The sequence below is a fragment of the Pecten maximus genome, chromosome 3, assembly GCF_902652985.1.
Source record: "Pecten maximus chromosome 3, xPecMax1.1, whole genome shotgun sequence".
Taxonomy (NCBI): Eukaryota; Metazoa; Mollusca; class Bivalvia; order Pectinida; family Pectinidae; genus Pecten; species Pecten maximus.
The window spans coordinates 49,975,533-49,983,545 of record NC_047017.1 but is presented as its reverse complement, the minus strand read 5'-3'; positions in this window follow the sequence as shown (position 1 = coordinate 49,983,545).

Below are 8,013 nucleotides of genomic sequence, written 5' to 3'. Positions count from 1 at the left end.
ACGCTTTAGTGTCTGTATCGTTTATGTAGCCAAGGTTGAAAAGTAGATTTACAAACTTCGTTAACTCGAATCCTTCTTTTTCTTAGTAATAAAAAAACTCGGATAATTCGGTTCCTGACTATTGTTACTGTAAAATCCGTCTTTATTAAGATCCAACAGTATGGATGTTGAAAAACAGCACTTACACAAGCCCTTTGATGATTAAAGTAGTGCGATAATTATACCCAAGCTCGATACCCTGTCAAATTGTCCGCGACACAATGTGCGATCGGGCGGAACTTATCCGACACACCTACACTCACAACCATGGCCGGGTAACGCGTGAATTATTTCCAGGACTTCGTTTCTGATCGAACTATGATAAGTGATTTAAGTTTATGGTTTTAAAACTATTGGATCATATTTATGTGTCTCAACTCGATCCGTGATTGTTGTAAATGATCGACGTGTACTTGCGCACTGTGTATTTCCGGCTGCCTCTCTACTTGTCAACACGTGGCCTGTGCCGATACATTCGTGTATGTATTAATTGCCGCAGACTTTTATTGATTAAAAGAATAAACACGATCTTTTACACGTACATCTGTCAACATTGTGGGAAGATCTATCGTAACAGCTGCAATCTATTTGGTACAAAATAGAACTTATTAATCAATGCACCTTCTATCTAATTAATTGCCGTATGTGACAAATGATATTGGCCGCCTAGTTTGTATCTATATTCGGGCATATTATATGAGTCTTATGATAATGCATTTGTTTTAATAATGAGTATAAGGATCGCAATACCCAATAGAAAAGAATAAAGTTTTTGTATATCAAATATTTTACGGAAATATTCCTTCGGTACCTTCAGCAGTTCTTCCTGTATCCGTATTCTCAAACGGATCTGTCATCTACCTATTAACGATCGGAGACATATTTCTGATATTTCTATAGCAAGCCAACATTATATTTATCCAGCATGAGCACAGTCCGCTGCATGAAGCATCAAGCGGGTATCAGCTTCCTCTTGTGTGCAGGGAGAGAGCATTATATTGTCATACTCAGATGAGGACAACACATCTTCGTCACATGAAGTGATGATTATTTTATCACCATATGATGTTTCAACTGACCGGTGAGAAAGGTATCGAAATAGTTCAGTTTTGTTGTCATCAATTCGAAGAAATGCCTCCCAATTGTTTGGTACCTTCGCTGAAGCTTCAACACGCCGTCTCACTCCTTTCCCTCTTTTACTCCTAGTACTCGATTTCAGGCTATCATTGAGATACTTGTCCCACACGATGTCAATCCTACCTACATCGTCAAAATGCTCTTGCATGTACTTCAAAAACACATCCCGTGAATATTCTTGAAACGTTGTTGCTAACCAAGGTTTTAGGATGCTCACAATTGCAGCTCCATCGAACAACTTGGCATCAACATTTGGAAAGGTGTCATGTGATTTCCCATGCTTTTCAAGGCATGTGAGCAATGATGCATGGCTGAATTGTGCCATACTGGGATAAAGCAGGGGGATAAGCCTGGTTTTCATGACAGAAGAATTCGTCGAGATCACATCCGCGTACCTGACAGGAAACATATAGTTGTGAGAAAAGAGAGCAGCTTTACTTAAGAGAATTGATGTGTAGTTTGTTTTTATTAACATCTCGAGGTAGCGGGCATTTTAGTAATGCCAGTTTGTTTCTTTTCAAACAGGCAAAGATAGGTTCCGATTTTTGGATCAACCTCTTTTCCGAGCCTCTGAATGTTGCGCACTGTCGATACAACTTCTGCGTCTGCGATTTTTCTGCTATTCAGGATAACTAAGTCAGAACTTACTTTTTTTTTAAAATGGTTTCCCATTCTGGTCATTACATTCACGAGTGATACCACTTGCTTTCGAAATGTGGTTGGAGCACAGTTTGTTTGTTCATGATGACTAACAGATTCCAGATCCTGTGACCGCTGAGTCAATTCCTGTGACCTCTCAAATTCTTGTATAATTCTTACAATCTCTGGTCCTGACACCATTCAGCGTAGCAGTTCCGATGTGCTTTCTGTAAGACCTACAGCACCACCATCAATTTTCACACATTTTTTGTTCTGTTCATGGGCCTGATCTAGTGCAATCGAGGAGAAGTCTTTCTGAGTTTTGCGTACGACAAACTTGCCGTCTTAGAATTCCCTTTCGATTGCTGGGTGCTTGATGGCGACGGGAAGCCATCGTGCATAATTGATGTGGTTCAGAACAAAAATCCAAGGAGTGATTGTCATCAAAACATCAAGTTTCTTGTACTTAAGGATTCAACAAATATCAGGACAACTCAAACGCAAGGATTATTTCCCAGTAATGAAATGTTGGGCTCTCAGAACTGCGCTTCACTCTCCATGTTTCGAAGTCAAGATGACCCTCATCATTTTCTAGTTTGTACTCCATATATACATTTGCAACAGTATGTAAAGGCTACTTGCTGTTACCTGGTGAGCATGACGTGTCCTGGAATGTGTGATGCCTTTAAGAAGGATTCTACAATGACAGCAGATGCTATCTCTGCTTCAACCAAAGCCTCAGTCCAGCCACTGTCCTCGAGGCAGTCTCCGATTGTCTTCAGAGCAGCCATTTCTATAGGGAGGCCTCCAAACATGACCACAATTTTGTCTTCTCCGTGGTTGAAAGGGTAATTCCATTGAATGTTCTTGGCTAGAGTGAATAGAGGTTGGTCAAAAGCTATAACAGGGGTTTTACCTGGGTTCAAAAATTCAACGTTTTTCTGTACAACACTCGTGCTTAATCATAGCATGTGATTTTGACGTCTCCTCAAAGAGGGATAACAATGCCGATAGGTCAGAGTTTTTTTCCGATTTATCGGCTTATATGTGCTTGCTCGGAATGCAGCCCATGATAAGTTTTGATCACCAACCTCATTCTCATCCAGAATAACCTCCATCACATGATTCAGCCAACTGTAAACAACAAAACATATTTTATACGAACATTCCAAACGTTAGCTATATATTGGAAAGTAAGATTAAAGTTCATCAATATATTACAGGTTGTATGTATTACATTCTTACCTGTATTGTCCTCGGATTGCGACAGGTATCGAGTTGCCATCAGATGTTACAGAAACCTGACGTTCCGGTATTGAAGGCTCAGAATCCTGGAGAACAACAGGAGGAATACTGCTATAAGCATCTGGGAGGGGATGTATGGTTTTTCTGCTCTGTGTGTCTGATATCACAATGACGTTTCTTGTTTGTCCCTCAAAGTCTGGTTACCTCTGTTGAAAGAGAGAAATGCCAGATCCATGTAAAGATCCATGAACAGTGTTAGAAGATGGATTATGGTCAATGTTGTCAACTGCCCCAGTAGTGAACAGGTCTTTACGTAGCTTAGGAGAACACACAACTTCTTCTTCAAATCTATCACACACAGCATTCCCAATGACTGCTGACAGAGTTCTGTCGTATGAAATAGAAATGCCAATTTTAAAAAGCATTTCAATTAGCCCCTTTTTTGTGTTTCTGCATGTAGTTTTAAACCAAGATACACTGGTAACGGTGGCTCTCTTTCTATTGAATGGAAGTTGGCAGTTGACCCAGCACGACGACGAATTGAAAGGTTGAAAAGCAAAAGTTGTGCTATAGTGAGAGAGGCTTGTGATCTGTTACTCGCCTGGTTATTTATGTTTGAACCTTCAAGAATCATTGAAACTATTGTCACTATGGAATGTGGCACCGATTTTTCTTGTCAGTTCTCTTGAAATATTCCCCCTTGAATGACTTTTTCTCTGATTTCATAACATCTCTTCGTATAATTTTAGCTGCCTTTGATAAGATTATGGCCTCTTCATCAAAATTATTCCAGCATGCTATCTGAAGCACATCTCCAATATCAGTGTTGAAACACAGCAACACCTCTCGACCGTGCTTGTGAGCCTGCATGGTTGGAAAGTGATCTAAAATTCTTTTTTAGGTCAGTAGAGTGGATACGGTTTTCCATATTACACCCAAGTTGTTCAAGTCGTGAAGAATATATTGAGGCAAGGTCGGATAACTTAAAAACCGGAGCAAGATCGTATCTTTCTGCTGAAGCTTCCTCTATAAAAGAAACAAGTTCTGCTAGGGCAATGTCTTGGAGTCTATTTTTGTCACATCTGTGTCTTTGCTGTAGTTGAGTTTTTCAGCTTTTCGATAAAAGGGGGCCAAGCAATTTAAATGATATAATAAATCTTGAGCTATCAAATCACCCGAACTGAGCTTCCCCAGAATCAATGTGTCTTGTAATAAGGCAGCCGCCTGTCTAATGCGCTGGTCAACATTATGTTTCGACTTTATGTAAGTTCCCTGTTGATTCATCGCAGAAGAAACATTGTTTGTGTGATTTATCTGCCGGCTCTCTTCCGGTTTATGTAGTCTCCCTCAGTTTCTGTGGGGTGTTTTCCTTATCATTGTCATCACTGAATTCTCTTTTTCGGCGTATCCGTTGGAGCTTTGTGCCATTCAGCTGGTCCATACATTTCGTATGGTATTTCGTACTGTGTATTGCTAAATTTCTTTCTATGCCATGTCCTGCCAAAAGCCTGTCAAAATTTATGTTTTCTGGAAGGAGTTAAGTTCGTTAAATGCCTCCAAATGTTCTGCTGTTGTCTTATATACATACCCAGTTTCAATGTCTTTTCTCTTCAGCTTCAAATGGCATTTTAGCACAAACAACATTTACCCCAGTCTATTTCCACTACTGATGATGGCTTAACTAATGCTGGAATCTCTCCCGGAAAAGAATCCACAGCTATTACCGATTTCCTTTAATCATTCATGTTTTATTTCCAGATATTATGGATATACACAGCCCTGAAAAATAATTTTAAAAATGCATGAAAAAAATTCAACTTGGTATAGCGGAACCTTTTAGTAGGGTATACTTTTGCCATGACACCGGAGAGAAGAGCAAACGTTTTGAGAGAGGGAAATTTAAACAGTTTATTCTACGTTTGAAATAAATTGTATGCATTATATGTAATATAATTACATTTTTATATAGATGTATTTTCAATCACTATCCGAAGGAATAGCTTTTTCAAATTTTGTAACTAAAATAAGGTATATAAATTTGCTTTTACCTGTCACACATTTTTTTTTTTTTTAAACACGTAAAATTGTGTGCAGCGATTGCATGCAAAGTCATCCGCTACTGCTGCAACAACTGTACTTGATGGTCAAAGTCTTCATACTAGAAGCATTGCAATTTCATGGATTTTTTCTAGATACAAATACTTTTTGCAAAATATTGGATGATTTGTTCTAAGCATTAACTTAAGAGATTATAGAAAATAACTAGTTTGAATATTTGGTATTAATTACTTACTTCAAATAGATTTTCATCACGAACAAAATCTGGCTCATCATCCATTGTTTTCATCAAAGTGTAGCATAAAAATAATGCCCGGTAATTTCTGCCCCTTTCTCAAAATTTATGTTTAACACACTATACTAATTCTTACCTTTTTTCACTCTTCTTCTTTTACTCTTCTACTGGTTTATGGACAATATTTTTTAAATGCCTCTGATGCAATTCATATATTTTGGTGCAATAGAACTATTGATATGATGATAACTCCTATGGGAAAACGCAGTCGATATGTCATATTTGAAATGAAATGATGACATTTAATACAAAATCTACAACAATAAGTATTAATGTGTACAAACTTTTATTATACAATTTTTTAAGACATATACCATGCATAACAAAGACGCAATAAGCAATATCTTACAGATTTATGAAAAATGGCGTCCATCTTGGATTTGGCGGCCATCTTGGATTTTTTTCATTGGCCCCATATTCAAAATCAATAAGTATATTACCGCTTACAATCATGCCAAGTTTCATGCTTTTACTGAAAATCCCACAATTATTTCACCATTCTGCTAGCCTATAAATATAGCTTATATCAGAATTAAATTTTGACAAAATGTTAATGCAATTAGCTTATATAGTAACGAGATCTGAATGATATAAGATAGCTATACCTACTCTTGATGGTAACAGTGACTAGTTTGTACATTCGTGGCGGGTAGCTGACGTCATCGCCGCACAAATAATAGTGTGCGCGCATATAGTCCGGGATTATATTTGCAATTTACTGAATAGAAAAGACCAATTTAGGGTATAATTACTTTCATATACTTAGTTTGTCAAACATAGTTGTTGATTATTAAATCAGTTGGAAATTAATAATTGAAAATGTGAAATATCAATTTTAAATACTAATTACCTTCTTCATATGGGTCATATCACTACGCCTATTTTGCATATGTTGTATGTGTTTTCAAACCAAAAAACAGCACTGCCACTGCCAAAACTGAATACAGGTCACACGACTCGTGGTTATTTGATATGGAATTCATTTCACTCTCGTTAATTATGTTTTAAAGTTACAAAATACACTATCTTGGAGTCGTATCACCTCTAAATAGCAGAGAGCTTATTTACTTATTTACGATATCTCAATTAGTTTTTATATAAGATATTTTAATCGCATTATTATAGGTAAGTTAGCTTAAAGCGTATATGAGATATATACTAAAAGAGATTTCGATGTTATATAAAATATATTATATGCTATATCATACATAATTTATCCTCTCTAAGATATTTTATACATAATATAAAATGTTACATATATAGTATATAAGGTCGTATATGAAGATGTTTTATTTAACTTTATGAAATATTGTTCGACAATGCTCCTTGTATAAATGTTCAGTTGATTTGCCATGTATTTCTCTATTGATGTGTAAGAATTGATCACTACATCCATCTGCCGGGTTTACAAACGACGTTTGTAACACATTGACACCTGGAGGGAGAAATAATTTCCATAAAACTCCACTTTATCAAATAACTGTATCAAATCACTTTATAAAATCACTATATCCAGATCATTACCGGGGTATATCCAGATCACTATATCATATCACTATATCAGATCAATATATCAGATCGTTATATTAGATCATTATATCAGGTCAATATATCAGATCACTATATCAGGTCAATATATCAGATCACTATATTAGATCATTATATCCAATCATTATATATCAGATCATTATTTCAGATCATTATATCAGATCACTATATCAGATCACTATATCAGATCACTATATCAGATCACTATATCAGATCATTATATCAGATCATTATATCATATCACTATATCAGATCACTATATCATATCACTATATCAGATCATTATATCAGATCACTATATCATATCACTATATCAGATCACTATATCAGATCACTATATCAGATCACTATATCATATCACTATATCAGATCATTATATCAGATCACTATATCATATCACTATATCAGATCATTATATCAGATCACTATATCAGATCATTATATCAGATCACTATATCAGATCATTATATCAGATCACTATATCAGATCACTATATCAGATCATTATATCAGATCATTATATCATATCACTATATCAGATCACTATATCATATTATATCAGATCACTATATCAGATCAATATATCATATCATTATATCAGGTCAATATATCATATCACTATATCAGATCACTATATAATATCACTATATCAGATCACTATATCAGATCATTATATCAGATCACTATATCAGATCACTATATCAGATCACTATATCAGTCACTATATCATATCACTATATCAGATCACTATATCAGATCATTATATCATATCACTATATCAGATCACTATATCATATCATTATATCAGATCACTATATCATATCACTATATCATATCATTATATCAGGTCACTGTCTCAGATCATTATATCAGGTCACTATATCAGGTCAATATATCAGATCACTATATCAGATCATTATATCAGATCAATATATCAGATCACTATATCATATCACTATATCAGATCACTATATCATATCACTATATCAGATCAATATATCAGATCACTATATCATATCACTATATCATATCATTATATCAGATCACTATATC